This window comes from Procambarus clarkii, chromosome 57, assembly GCF_040958095.1.
Source record: "Procambarus clarkii isolate CNS0578487 chromosome 57, FALCON_Pclarkii_2.0, whole genome shotgun sequence".
NCBI classification, from domain to species: Eukaryota; Metazoa; Arthropoda; class Malacostraca; order Decapoda; family Cambaridae; genus Procambarus; species Procambarus clarkii.
In genome coordinates, this window is record NC_091206.1 from 20,092,553 (window position 1) to 20,107,671 (window position 15,119).

The window sequence follows — 15,119 nt, forward strand, 5'->3', positions numbered from 1 at the left end:
ATGTACGGCATCAACGGGATATCTTCGTCAGGCTCCATGATCTCAAGGCTGTGGCAGGCTACCATCCAAGCTATGGCGCAAATGTGAGAATTAGTAAAATTATGTATATCTCATATATTAAATCTCCGATTGGTTATGCTGCATCCATGCTTGCTCTAGTGCCTGAGAGAATGCTTGGAGGGCTGGACAAGATGCAAATCGAAGCTATGAGGATTATCCTCGGATGCCCCCGTACAACTAAATTACTAAACATGAGGAAGGGCCTGAATATTCCATGTGTAAGTGATCGTATCACTGAAATTAATGCTTTAATTGGTATCAAGATGCTTAGGCTAACCCTCCCTAACCCCTGCACTGAAGCCCTCCAAGCCTTCTTTCTTGAAGGTCAACATCCCTCCAAATGCAGTACCAAAACCGCTACTGTGCTCAGAATGCATAATATTCATCACCTCTACCAAGAGAGACAACAACGACACTTTCCTGCCCCACGGGAGATCACCCCTTTCCAAATTACTGTCCCCCCTTTCCCACCCATTAGTTGATTAAAAACCAAGCTTTGCTTCGACAACAGGTAAAGTACAATGCCTTAAGCCAAATTGATGCTTTAGTCAGAGAGCGCTCCCTTTCCCAAGTTATTTACACTGATGGATCCTTGCACCAGCCCCATGGTGCAGCTGGAAGTGCAGTTGTTGTGACAGCGAGAGATGGTTCCTTCCCCCATGAGTGTGGAGCGCGTATAAATAACTGGGCCTCCACTCTTCAAACAGAATTGGTTGCCATAATCCTTGCACTAGAACGCGTATATGAATCCAAAGTTGACACGCTAATTGTAAGTGACTCCTTGTCATCCTTGACTGCCCTCAGCTCCCCAAGGCATAACTGTGACGTGCTTATCTCTGAAGCTAGACACAGATGTAAAGAAATAATCAATGATGGAGTCAGAGTTTGTCTCCTGTGGGTTCCTTCCCAATGATGGTCTCCGAATGCATGATTGAACTGATGAGTTGGCCAAGACTTTGGTTCATAAAGAGGGAATTGATTACGAACTTGGACTGCCTTTGAGCCGCCTGAGGGCAGTAATATTCGGGGAACATCAACAAAATCTCGTAGCTTGAGGTAAAGTGAAATTCACACCAGTTCCTCCGTCTATCATCATTCAATCATGCAGGAAGAACCGGAAGTCTATGGGTCATCCAATAAGGTTAGCAGACATCTAGATGTTACCACTGCTAGGCTTAGGCTCGGCTACAAATACCTCTGGGAGTTTGTAACATTTGCTAATGTAGATTTGACTAAATGTAAACTCTGGCAGCAAAACTATTCGCATTCTTTGCGTTATTATATAATGGAATGTGAACAATTCGCGGAATTCAGAGATAACACCATCAATGGAGTCCAAGAATGTGTAGGTACTTCATTCATAATGATGTACAGCCGGGAATCCTAGCAAAGTATCCTAAATTTGCTTACTATAGGTGCAGCCTGCACATGACTGTAAAGCTGCCGCCCAATTGGGTGGGTGTGAAGCAAGACTAGTAACTGTGTGACTCACCATAGATATAAAGGGCCTTGTATAGTGCCTGTTATGAGCCTTTTGTTGAATCACTTGTGATATAAAAAGATTATTGATATGTATATACATATATATATATATATATATATATATATATATATATATATATATATATATATATATATATATATATATATATAAATATATATATATATATATATATATATATATATATATATATATATATATATATATATATATATATTGGCCCATACGAGGCATCTCCTATCTAAACACAAAGATAGGAGATGCCTCGTATGGGCCAATAAGCCTTCTGCAGCCCTTATGTTTATCCCTTATGTATCCCCCCATGTTTTCACCTTCATTGTATTATCACCTGACCTAATGCGGGTATAAAATCAACTAGTATTGTAAGATCTGTTCACTTGAGAATGAACCATGGAGGTTCGAAACGTCGTGCAAATTATACAAATAAGTGTACATACACTCTATAGTAAATCACTTCTTTTCTTCACCTTAAAAGTACGAAAATGAGTTTTGGAGAACTCCTATTTCAATTAAGCCCTGATGCTAAAAAAATAGTTAGAGGGATAGAAGCCCTAAACCAGAAAATAATAAATACAGAATATGCGGTCATATTCAATGAAACATGTTTGAAAGAAAACCTGCTGCCAGTATACACCAATATATACATATATATATATATATATATATATATATATATATATATATATATATATATATATATATATATATATATATATATATATATATATATATATATATATATATATATATATATATATATATATAAAGACATTGTATCACGCAATATTCGTATGATAATAGGGGGAACACAAAATAAACAATGTTTTTGTTACTGGCAGAGAAAACAAGAAACCAACACGACACAATAATTACAAGGTGCGGTGTTCTAACACATGACAGGTGATGTATGAACTAAACGAAACACCTGTTCAATAGAAGCAGTGTTCCAGCACTTCTCTAATTATCCCGGGCTTTTATTTGCCTCTACTTGTTGGTTCTGAATCACAATAACTCATTCGGTCGTCAGTGCCGGCTCTCAAGGAACGGTTCCACTGAGTTGATGATTCACTGAGGTTGGTTGATTGCATGTTATTGGGCCAAGGTAACATTTGCGAGACTAGGGCGTGTATGTTTACTGTTTGTGTCTGCTGAATTGACCTATTCTTGGATCTTGCCTTTCTAACCTATCTTTATTTTCTCCATTATATCTGTTACATATATTTCTCTCTGACGCACAAACACACACACACACACACACACACACACACACACACACACACACACACACACACACACACACACACACACACACATACACACACACACACATCCCCAGGATGCAGCCCGTAGCAGCTGTCTAACTCCCAGGTACCTATTTACTGCTAGGTAAATGTTACGGCCTGATTGAACCAGTAACCGGGTTCTTTATGCTTAATGGGCCTTAGAGCCTCTTCCTCTATGAGCCCACCCCAAGCTAATGGCAAGTTAACAAGAACTCTGCTCATGTGTTTCTCTGCTCATGTGTTTCTGCCTCGGCTGGGAATCGAACCCAGGACGTTAGGACTGCGACCCTTTGAGCATTGTTCACTTGGCCGCGCGTGTATGTGTACTTACCTACTTGTACCTACCTAGTTGTGCTTGCGGGGGTTGAGCTCTGGCTCTTTGGTCCCGCTTCTCAACGGGAGATGATGTGTGTGTGTGTGTGTGTGCTTCTTACCTATTTGTGCCTACAATATCGAGCTTTCGCTCCTGGACCCGGCCAATCAAGCCGGTACTTGTCTAATACAATGACTCCTGCTTTATTATTCCTCTGTCATATCCCTTTTAAGTTATGAATCGAATTCGCTGCCACAACTTCTACAACATTTAGTTCATTCAGTTTTCTCACAACTCTTATGCTAGATGAAAGTTTCCCATCTCTATGATTCATCTGTTTCTCACGCTCCCACACATGCCTCTTGTTCTGTTGGTGTTCATTACGAACACCAACAGTGTTCGCAATACCTTGATTGCGTACCGTCCTTCTGGTCTCCTAGTTCCAGTGCACGTGTGTGTGTGCACGCGCGCGTGTGTGTGAGTGCTTGCCTGTCTCTCTGTGTGTATGTGTACTCTCATGTCTGCCAGGTATTATACCCTGAATCACTAAAAATCTTCGTGGAATAAGATCCATCAAATAGAAGTTAACAGCGATGTGAAATAAACAAGAAACCGGGTAAAGGCCACTTATTACTCTTAAATTAAACGGGAATAAGTTTTAGCTTTGATGGTTCGGGACACGCGAGCGTGTTTACAGGAGCAATAGAAATTCATATTGAAGCTTATGTTGTGTGCTTCTTTTATGGCTCCTTGCAATACACTCCGCTAGCAACATTAATTTGCAAAATGTATGTTAGTAATTTCAGAAATTATTTAGTTGACCTTGAACTCGACTGCTCGATAGGTGGAAGATCAATTGATAAATTCCTACATATACTTTAATATTTTATTATGGCGTGTGCTGGAGGAAGGAGTAGTTTTTATCAGTATTAACAATTTGTTGAATGTATCAAATACGCTTGAGTTAATATCTGGCCAAAGTATTACAAGGTGATAAAAAGTGGTACAGTGAGCCATGCGTCACACACATACAGTAATAACATGGGAAGAGTTGGGATAAATTACTTTGTATATGTTAAATTTATTGGCCTCGAAACACTATTTTCATGAGACGCATTATGAGGCAGGTGAAGGTTGTGACTACACAGCAACACATGTTGAGTACACTCACACCCCAGGACACTATATTCACACCCCAGGACACTATATTCACACCCCAGGACACTATATTCACACCCCAGGACACTATACCCACACCCCAGGACACTATACTCACACCCCAGGACACTATACCCACACCCAGGACACTATACTCACACCCCCGGACACTATACTCACACCCCAGGACACTATACTCACACCCCCGGACACTATACTCACACCCCAGGACACTATACTCACACCCCAGGACACTATACTCTCACCCCAGGACACTATACTCACACCCCAGGACACTATACTCTCACCCCAGGACACTATACTCACACCCCAGGACACTATACTCACACACACCCCAGGACAGTACACACACACACCACAGGACAGTACACACACACACCCCAGGACAGTACACACTCACACCCCAGGACAGTACACACACACACCCCAGGACAGTACACACACACACCCCAGGACAGTACACACTCACACCCCAGGACAGTACACACACACACCCCAGGACAGTACACACACACACCCCAGGACAGTACACACACACACACCCCAGGACAGTACACACACACACCCCAGGACAGTACACACACACACCCCAGGACAGTACACACACACACCCCAGGACAGTACACACACACACCCCAGGACAGTACACACACACACACCCCAGGACAGTACACACACACACACCAGGACAGTACACACTCACACCCCAGGACAGTACACACACACACACCCCAGGACAGTACACACACACACACCAGGACAGTACACACTCACACCCCAGGACAGTACACACTCACACCCCAGGACAGTACACACACACACCCCAGGACAGTACACACACACACCCCAGGACAGTACACACACACACCCCAGGACAGTACACACACACACTCCAGGACAGTACACACACACACACCCCAGGTGAGGACACACACACACCCCAGGACATTACACACCCACCCCAGGTGAGGACACACACACCCTGGTGAGTACACTTACACAACCCTGGGGGATTACTTAGACACATCTCTAGGTAAGTACAGTTACGCCAATAGCTGAGATCACACACTCTGGGAGTACACAAATACACTCCCAGATGTTAGGAACTAGGAGATGTTAGGAAATTTCCCCTCTGTATCGCCACGTTGAGGCGCTGGAAAAGGAAGCTGGCAGCTCTAGGGAATCTTGTTGTTTCAATTAGCCTAGAACCCAGTTCCTTCAAAAAACTGGTGGCACTTTTACTCCAGGCGCCGAGTGTCTGAGAAGCATTGGGGACAAAATTGTAGTGGTGATCCAGTTCTCTGTACTTACGGGATTTGGCTGACTCCCTGCGAGTGGCAGCGCCACCTGGTTGTGCAACACTAAAGTCAATGTAGGGGTTAGCCAGGGTTTATACGCACGTGTAGTCCCATACCAACTGATTGCTATTGTAATGCTTGCCATTCTTCCAGGGGTTCACTGTAATACCACCTGGGCGACCAATAAGAGCATCAGAGTTATGGGGCGATAGGTAACAGGGCTCTCTCTCAACTGGGCATCCAGCTGTGGTGAGGCTCCTCTTGATGATGTCATTAACTTCACTGTGCCTCGAGTGCCATCCCCCTGTGCTTTAGCAGAGATTATGTATATATATATATATATATATATATATATATATATATATATATATATATATATATATATATATATATATATATATATATATATAACATTAAATGTTAACTGGCTAAGGTGGAAATCACATGAAAATCCACCAAAGCCCTGGTGTAACCTTTCAGACTAATATTACACTCTATATATCGTATGAGACATTAATATTCGGTACCAAAGCTGCATCCGAAGCTAATCAGATATTTTTTAGTTTGTGAAAGTGAGCTAGTGAACATGTGAGAGTAGTCAGCATGGCTCGTATGCAGAAAGACTGAATGAATGATATTGATGAGATAAGGTTGTGATAAAGATTACGCAAAAGCTACATATATATATATATATATATATATATATATATATATATATATATATATATATATATATATATATATATATATATATATATATATATATATATATGTATATATATATATATATAAAAGGGAAAATATATGCTATCTTCTACCTTCTCTCTCTCTCTCTCTCTCTCTCTCTCTCTCTCTCCTTCTAGACCTCCCTAGGCACCAGAACCAGCCAACTGTGTTCTCTCGCAATGACATCAATCATAAAAAATTTGGGCCGTAGAGAGACAAGGTGATTGACACCCGCTATCCCTCTCTGTCCTCCCTGGGACACTTTTGCTCTGTGGTTGGTATGTTCGCTTCGTCCTTGATGCTGGAGAATGTCCAGGAGAATGCCACCAGAATTGTCCAGGAGCTGAGAGGCATGAGATCCAAAGAAGACTCAACTAATTATTAAATTGCAAATCTCAACGAATTCAATCTCGTCACTTAAATGTAGATGAATTATGGGAGACATGATCACTTTATACAAGATTCACTAGGGAAATATTAAGTTAAAATAAGGACGCCTATATTGAATGAAGGGATGAGTGTGATGGATTACGAACAAGGAGACACAATTGGGAATTAAGTACCCAAATAAACCTCAGAGACAATATACAAAAATAAACCATAAATCATTTAGAATGGACTAGTGGAGGCAGATTTTGTTCACAGTCTCCAATGTAGATATGACAGAGGCCAATTGGCTCTTGAATCTACACGTTAGTCGACTGACGAGGCACGACCAAAGAGCCGAAGCTCAACCCCATAAGCACAGTTAGGTAAATACAATTAGGAAAAAATTAATTGGTTTGGTAAGCACGTGCCATCAGCCGGTTATATAATTGGAAAGTGTTTGGATGTAACTGGGCAGCACGCTGCTGTTTGACGGCTAACGAGCAGGCTCAACGGGGGGGGGGGGGGGGGGGGAAGGAAGCAAACAGTTTGGGCCAAATGAACTGTTTGCATCGTTACCAAAGTCGACTTTCAAGTTGATGTAGCCTGACGAGGCAATTGGCTACAGGTGCTGCAGCCGAAACAGATGTGTGGGAGAAAAGCACGTGCTTCGTGCGGCCCAACACCTGTCACGCTGATTGATGAGCAGGGGGCGATGCGCCCCCCACCCCTACCTCCTAGCATCCTCATCCTCCCCCCCCCTTACCCCTTTCTTCTCTCTTTCCCCCGTTCTTTCCCTTGCCCCCTTGCCCCCTCCCTTCCCCCTTTGCCCATTCCCCTCCCTCTTCCTCCTCCTCGGGATTGTTTTATATTTTTTCCCTCGAGATCTCTACTCTCAAGTTTTAGCTTTGGGTTTTATCGCGTTTCCATTTGCCATTTCACATTCTCTTTCTTATTATTCACCTTTGTCCTATGTATTCATTTTCTAGTTTCTTCCCCCGTCTCTCCTTCTGTTCCACTTCTTCCATCACCTGTTTGGTCCCTCCTTTTTTCACCTCATGTCTTGTGTTGTTCCTCCCCTGATGCCCTCAGCCATTCTCTTCCCCCTTTCTATTCCAACTTTGTATATTTTTTTTTGTATTTATTCATTATTCCTTTCAGTTTATTTTTATCCTTACTCTCTATTTCTCCTCGTCCTTCCCTTGCAAAGTATTTTCTTTCATCTCACCCTCCCTCCTTCCCTCCCCCCTTTTTATATTGTAGCTTTGTAAATGTTTCCACTGTAACTTTATTGTGTTTCAGTCGGGCACTGAGACTGTGGACACTAGAGAGAGAGCAGAGACACGGACGGAGTTTATTTTTTTTTACCACAGACGTGGCCACACATTTACAATGCTAACCAGCTTATATATACATTTTCTTCTGTCCTCCATAGACAGGGTTAGAGATGTGTTAAACATATAGTTCAGGGGTTTATTAAACACTCAACCACAGAAGATGATTCGGTGCTTTTAAAATGCTAAGCTAACCTACATACGTAAATACATAGATACACAGATTTACGTATGCCCTACATAAAGTGTTCGATGTGTCTTTTACATAGTGTCACTAATGTGCATTTACGGACGGAGTAGGTGAGTACCACCTGCTCTCGGAGTCCCCGGGTCTGAATACAACGTCTATAGTCAGGGTCAAATACATACGATAAAAAAAATCTTTTATGCCTTTCTTTATGTTAATTACAGTCTCAAAGCCGCAACGATACATACTCAGGATGATCTTCATGAGCCTATTGGGCTGTATCCTATTTACATTTGTAACCTATGCTTGTGACTGCGAGCATCCTATACGCAGAGTTGCATACAAAAGTGCATTACGTTGACCAGACCACACACTAGAAAGTGAAGGGACGACGACGTTTCGGTCCGTCCTGAACCATTCTCAAGTCATTCTCACAATCGACTTGATAATGGTCCAGGACGGACCGAAACGTCGTCGTCCCTTCACTTTCTAGTGTGTGGTTTTGGTCAACATATTTCAACCACGTTATTGTGACTCCTCGTCTGCAAAGGTACATTACCTCCCCTTCAAATGGAGCCGGTGGCTGAGCGGACAGAACACTGGGCGCGTGATCCTGTAGTACCGGGTTCGATCTCGGGCGCCGACGAGAAACAATGGCCAGAGTTTCTTTCACCCTGAAGCGCTTGTTACCTAGCAGTAAATAGGTACCTGGGAGTTAGTCAGCTGTCACGTTCTGCTTCCTGGGGGTGGAGGCCTTGTCGAGAACCGAGCCGCGGGGACACTAAGCCCCGAAATCATCTCAAGATAACTTATGATAACCCTTCGCCTCTTGGTTGTGGTCTAACCCGTGCCATCTTCTTGAGATTATCTTGAGATGATTCACGGGAGACATCTCCCGTCACGCAGGGTGCAGTCGCACCTCCACAGATCTCCAGTATCAGCTATTGATAATGGTAATGGCTCAAAAGGGCCACCACTTACGGGCTATTCATGCCCGTGCCACCTCTTGGATGGCTTAATCTTTATCAATCTTTGAGATGATTTTGGGGCTTTAGTGTCCCCGCGGCCCGGTCCTCGACCAGGCCCCGGACCAGGCCATCCTGAACACCTCGTCACCGCCAAGCGTAGTTTAGCAGGAAGAGGAAACTGCTCCTCACACACCAAGGGATCAATCCCCTGAACAACCGGATAAATTAGATAAACGTGTAAGCTGACCTTTGAAGAATAATATTGCAACAACTCTTCCCTCATAACCAAATGGTGTAACAGTTGATTGACGGTTAAGAGGTGGGGGACCAAGAGCCGAGCTCAAACCTCACCTCCACCCCCTCACGATCACATCTAGATGAGTGCTACTAGGTGAGTACTATGCTTTCATCCAGAACCTATTTCCTACAATGCCCTTCAAATCCTCTCAACACGTTCCAAAATCTTTCATCACGCTTTCATCCTTGCTTCGCTCGGTCACTGGCGATGACCTAGTTCCTCTCACGTCCTAGATAGATGTGCCAGGTCACTCGAACACGACGCAACACACACACACACACACACAGTGTGTTTTTCAGGGCCTTTTTCAGTGTCAGAGTAGTTAGCAAATGGAATGCATTAGGAAGTGATGTGGTGGAGGCTGACTCCATTCACAGTTTCAAATGTAGATATGATAGAGCCCAATAGGCTCAGGAATCTGTACACCAGTTGATTGACGGTTGAGAGGCGGGACCAAAGAGCCAGAGCTCAACCCCCGCAAGCACAATTAGGTGAGTACACACACACACACACACACACACACACACACACACACACACACACACACACACACACACACACACACACACACACACACGCACGCACCAGGAGACAGTTGGAAACTGAGTGCCCAAATGAGCCACAGAGATATTAGAAAGAACTTTTTTAGTGTCAGAGTGGTTGACAAATGGAATGCATTAGGCAGTGATGTGGCGGAGGCTGACTCCATACACAGTTTCAAGTGTTAATATGATAGAACCCAGTAGGCTCAGGAATCTGTACACCTGTTGATTGACGGTTGAGAGGCGGGACCAAAGAGCCAGAACTCAACCCCCGCAAGCACAATTAGGTGAGTATATACACACACGCACACACACACACACACACACACACACACACACACACACACACACACACACACACACACACACACACACACTACAAGGGGGGCCTCGTAGCCTGGTGGATAGCGCGCAGGACTTGTAATTCTGTGGCGCGGTTTCGATTCCCGCAGGAGGCAGAAACAAATGAGCAGAGTTTCTTTCACCCTGAATGCCCCTGTTACCTAGCAGTAAATAGGTTCCTGGGAGTTAGTCAGCTGTCACGGGCTGCTTCCTGGTGTGTGTGTGTGTGTGGTGTGGAAAAATGTTAGTAAACAGTTGATTGACAGTTGAGAGGCGGGCCGAAAGAGCAAAGCTCAACCTCCGCAAACACAACTAGGTGAATGCAATTAGGTGAATTACACGCGACACCTCACGACACAGGAAGACAGGAGAGTAAGGGGAGACATGGTCACTACTTACAAAATTCTCAGACGAATTGACAGGGTAGATAAGGATAAACTGTTTAACACGGGTGGTATTCAATCAAGGGGGACACAGATATAGATTGAGTACCCAAATGAGCCACAGGGACGTTAGAAAGAACTTTTACAGTGTCAGAGTAGTCAACAGGTGGAATGCATTAGGCAATGATGTGGTGGAGGCTGACTCCATACACAGCTTCAAATGTAGATATGATAGAGCCCAGTAGGCTCAGGAATCTGCACACCAGTAGACTGATGGTTGAGAAGCTGGACCAAAGAGCCAGAGCTCAACCCGCGCAAGCACAACTAGGTGAATACAACTCGGTGAGTACAAGCACAGATGGCAGGTCTTCTGGAGCAACTGTAACAAGAATGAGATATACCTTTTCATCTTTGAAGGAGTACCAGAGCGGGGGTCCTTGGAGGCCCTCCTCACTTTCTGGTCTTCACCCCCGAGACCAAATGTTTGGGAAGTGTTTTAGGCGGGGTGTCAGGCAGGCACTTCTCCACAAGACACCGGCGATGCACTCCGACAAATACCTGAAAGTTGGCAGACAAAAGAAACGACGGAAAACTGTGGGGCAGGAGGCACGGAATTCCATGCGGCTGTTGGTGCTGTTGTTGCAGCTGTTGCTGCTGCTGCTGTTGCTGCTGCTGCTGCTGTTGCTGCTGCTGCAGCTGTTGTTGCTGCTGCTGCTGTTGCTGCTGCTGTTGCTGCTGCTGTTGCAGCTGCGGCTGCTGTTGCTGCTGCTGCTGTTGTTGCTGCTGCTGCTGCTGTTGCTGCTGCTGCTGCTGTTGTTGCTGCTGCTGCTGCTGTTGCTGCTGCTGCTGCTGTTGTTGCTGCTGCAGCTGCTGTTGCTGCTGCTGCTGTTGTTGCTGCTGCTGCTGCTGCTGTTGTTGCTGCTGCTGTTGTTGCTGCTGCTGCTGCTGTTGTTGCTGCTGCTGCTGCTGTTGTTGCTGCTGCAGCTGCTGTTGCTGCTGCTGCTGTTGTTGTTGCTGCTGCTGCTGTTGTTGCTGCTGCTGCTGCTGTTGTTGCTGCTGCTGCTGCTGCTGCTGCTGTTGTTGCTGCTGCTGCTGCTGTTGCTGCTGCTGCTGCTGCTGCTGTTGCTGCTGCTGCTGCTGTTGTTGCTGCTGCTGCTGCTGTTGTTGCTGCTGCTGCTGTTGCTGCTGTTGCTGCTGCTTCTGGTGGTGCTGCTCTGCTGTTCCTGCTGCTTCATTAATGGATGATGGAGACGCAAAAGGCAGCAGTGCCAACTGCTGCAGACGGCTGCTGCTGAAGCTCTGTCCATGGCCGGGGCGAAAACCAACTTACCTCACTCTCTCTCTCTGTCTCTCTCTCTGTCTCTCTCTCTCTCTTTCTCTCTCTCTCTCTCTCTCTCTCTCTCTCTCTCTCTCTCTCTCTCTCTCTCTCTCTCTCTCTCTCTCTCTCTCTCTCTCTCTCTCTCTCTCTCTCCCTTTCTCTCTTGATCGCTTTCAAATGTATGGATCGTGAAATATTCAAGAAACTGTTCACGACTTTTGTGAGACAAGAATTGGAATATGCAGGGGTTGTATGGTGCCCATATCTCAAGAAGCACATATATAAACTGGAAAAGATGCAGAGGCGTCTTCGAAATATCTTCCGGGACTGAAAAGGAGCTACGAGAAGAGGCTTGGGATGTTAAATTCGCCGAAGCTAAAATATAGAGGGAAAAAGGGAGGTGATATGATCACTACGTATAAAATAGTAACAGGAATTGACATAGATTTCTGTTACTATTGTTACTGTAACAAGAGGCCACAGATTCGAGATTTAAATAAAACATTAGTTAGTAGTTAGTAACAGTTGATTGATTGATAGTTGAGAAGCGGGCCGAAAGAGCAGAGCTCAACCCCCACAAGCACAACTAGGTGAATACAAGTACATAAATACACACGCTAACAAACTCTAGCATTGAGAATTTCTTTTAATATGGTCATCTTCGTTAATTCAAATGAACGTTGCTTAAAAATCCCGACAATACATCACATACAAGTAAGAGCTTCAGTGTGAACAATCTATGTGATTCAGATGTCATTACCTGTCCAGTTTCTAATTCCTTCTTGAACCGGTTCCAACACCGATGACTGTAATCCCAACATCTTTCTCCTCTAGACGCACGCACGGAGCTCAGTAAGGGTTAAAAGTCTCCACTTTCCTTGTGGCATAAATCTGGCTTTGCGTGAGCGTTCGTAACAGTTGCCTCCAATACTGCAGACACGCACGCACACGCACGCACACGCACGCATTCTGGCTGCCACTGCACACTATAAACATATATTCCTTAGGTCGGATGAAAACGCTGTTATTCAAGACTAGAGGAGTTGTTGTGTAGATTTACCTTCGCTTGAATTTTAATTAAATGATACAGTCACAATAATGCTCTCTAAATGTACTAATTATTATTATTATACAAATACAATGATAAATGAAGCTATAATTTAATTCTGGAAAAAAATAATTACATTGACGGTGAACTAACGTGCTCTTGCACATAGATAATTACATAAAATGTTGCTATCCGAGTAACGAAATACAAGATCTAAAGTGTTAGTGTGTTGGAGAGTGTTGCAAACACGATATATTCCAATCCAAAGTTATCGACGCCCACACTAAAGTTACTGTTGCAAAAGATATTGACAGTCTGACCAAGTTGGTTATTATTGTTCAGTCCAATATATATATATATATATATATATATATATATATATATATATATATATATATATATATATATATATATATATATATATATATATATATACCTCGCTGAGAAACATTTTCTTTACTCTTTCCTGAATTGGTTTTTATAGTAACTTAATTCCTGTAATGATACTAGTTAGTTTGAGAATATGAGAGTTAGTTTGTGTTCTTCAATTTGGTGTGCAACTTGTCCTCTTAGAAAGAACGTCGTATTTCGCTCGTATGCGTAACATAAGGCCAAAAATTTTCGTACTAGGAAATAGAAGCGGATGGCGAAAGTGAGGTACTGTCCCGTTTTCTGTTTTGGGTCCTCTGGTAGGTTAGGAGAGGACACTTTAAATTGACCGTTTTCTTGGAGGCCTTAGGAGGACGGGCTATTGTGTGTATTTACTATTTGTGTTTGCAGAGTTGAGCTATTAGCTCTTGGACCCCGCCTTTTCTACCAATCTATTTTCCTTTATTATATCTACTAATATTTTTCTCTCTAACACACACACACACACACACACACACACACACACACACACACACATCCCCAGGAAGGAGGCCGTGGCAGCTGTCTAACTCCCAGGTATCTATTTACTGCTAGAGGACAAGGGGCATCAAGATGAAGGAATCTCTTGCCGTTTTTCCTCCCTCCGCCGGGAATCGAACCCGGGGCCATTAGGATTTCGACCCCTGAGCACTGTCCAATCAGCCGCGAAGCCCCTGCAAGTCCCCCTGTGTGTGTGTGTGTGTGTGTGTGTGTGTGTGTGTGTGTGTGTGTGTGTGTGTGTGTGTGTGTGTGTGTGTGTGTGTGTGTGTGTGCGTGTGCGTGTGTGTGTATGTGTGTGTGTGTGTGTGTGTGTGTGTGTGTGTGTGTGTGTGTGTGTGTGTGTGTGTGTGTGTGTGTGTGTGTGTGTGCGTGCGTCTGCTTTCCTGCTTGTGTTTGCTAGAGTATCATAGCTCTTAGGTCCTTAGGTCCAGCCTCACAATCACTCCCCGACGCCCGTTGCAATAACTGCAATATAAGTTTCTCCTATCATTTGCAACTGAACCTCACACACACACATCTGAACTTCACATACACCCGAACCTCACGTAAACCTCACACACACACCTGTACCTTACACACCTGAACCATATCATACGCAAGATCCTTACACTCACTTGAACTCTTTCACACACAATATTCTCTCACACACATGAACCTTTCCCCACACCTGAACCTGACACGTGTGCCTCCTATACACCTGTCAAGCTTACCAAGAACTCACGTGCCGCTATTTTAAGATGCTTCCAAGAACTGGTAGTAAGTTGTTATTGTATACAGATGACAATGAACAGGCAATAACTTGTATTAGCCTGCAGCAAAATACCTGCAGTGAATTGCCTTTGGGCTCAGTTAATTACCTCTGGGTTCAGTTAATTAACCCTGGGTTTGTTTAATTGCCTCTGGGTTCAGTTAATTAACCCCTGGGTTTGTTTAATTGCCTCTGGGTTCAGTTAATTAACCCCTGGGTTTGTTTAATTGCCTCTGGGTTCAGTTAATTAACCCCTGGGTTTGTTTAATTGCCTCTGGGTTCAGTTAATTAACCC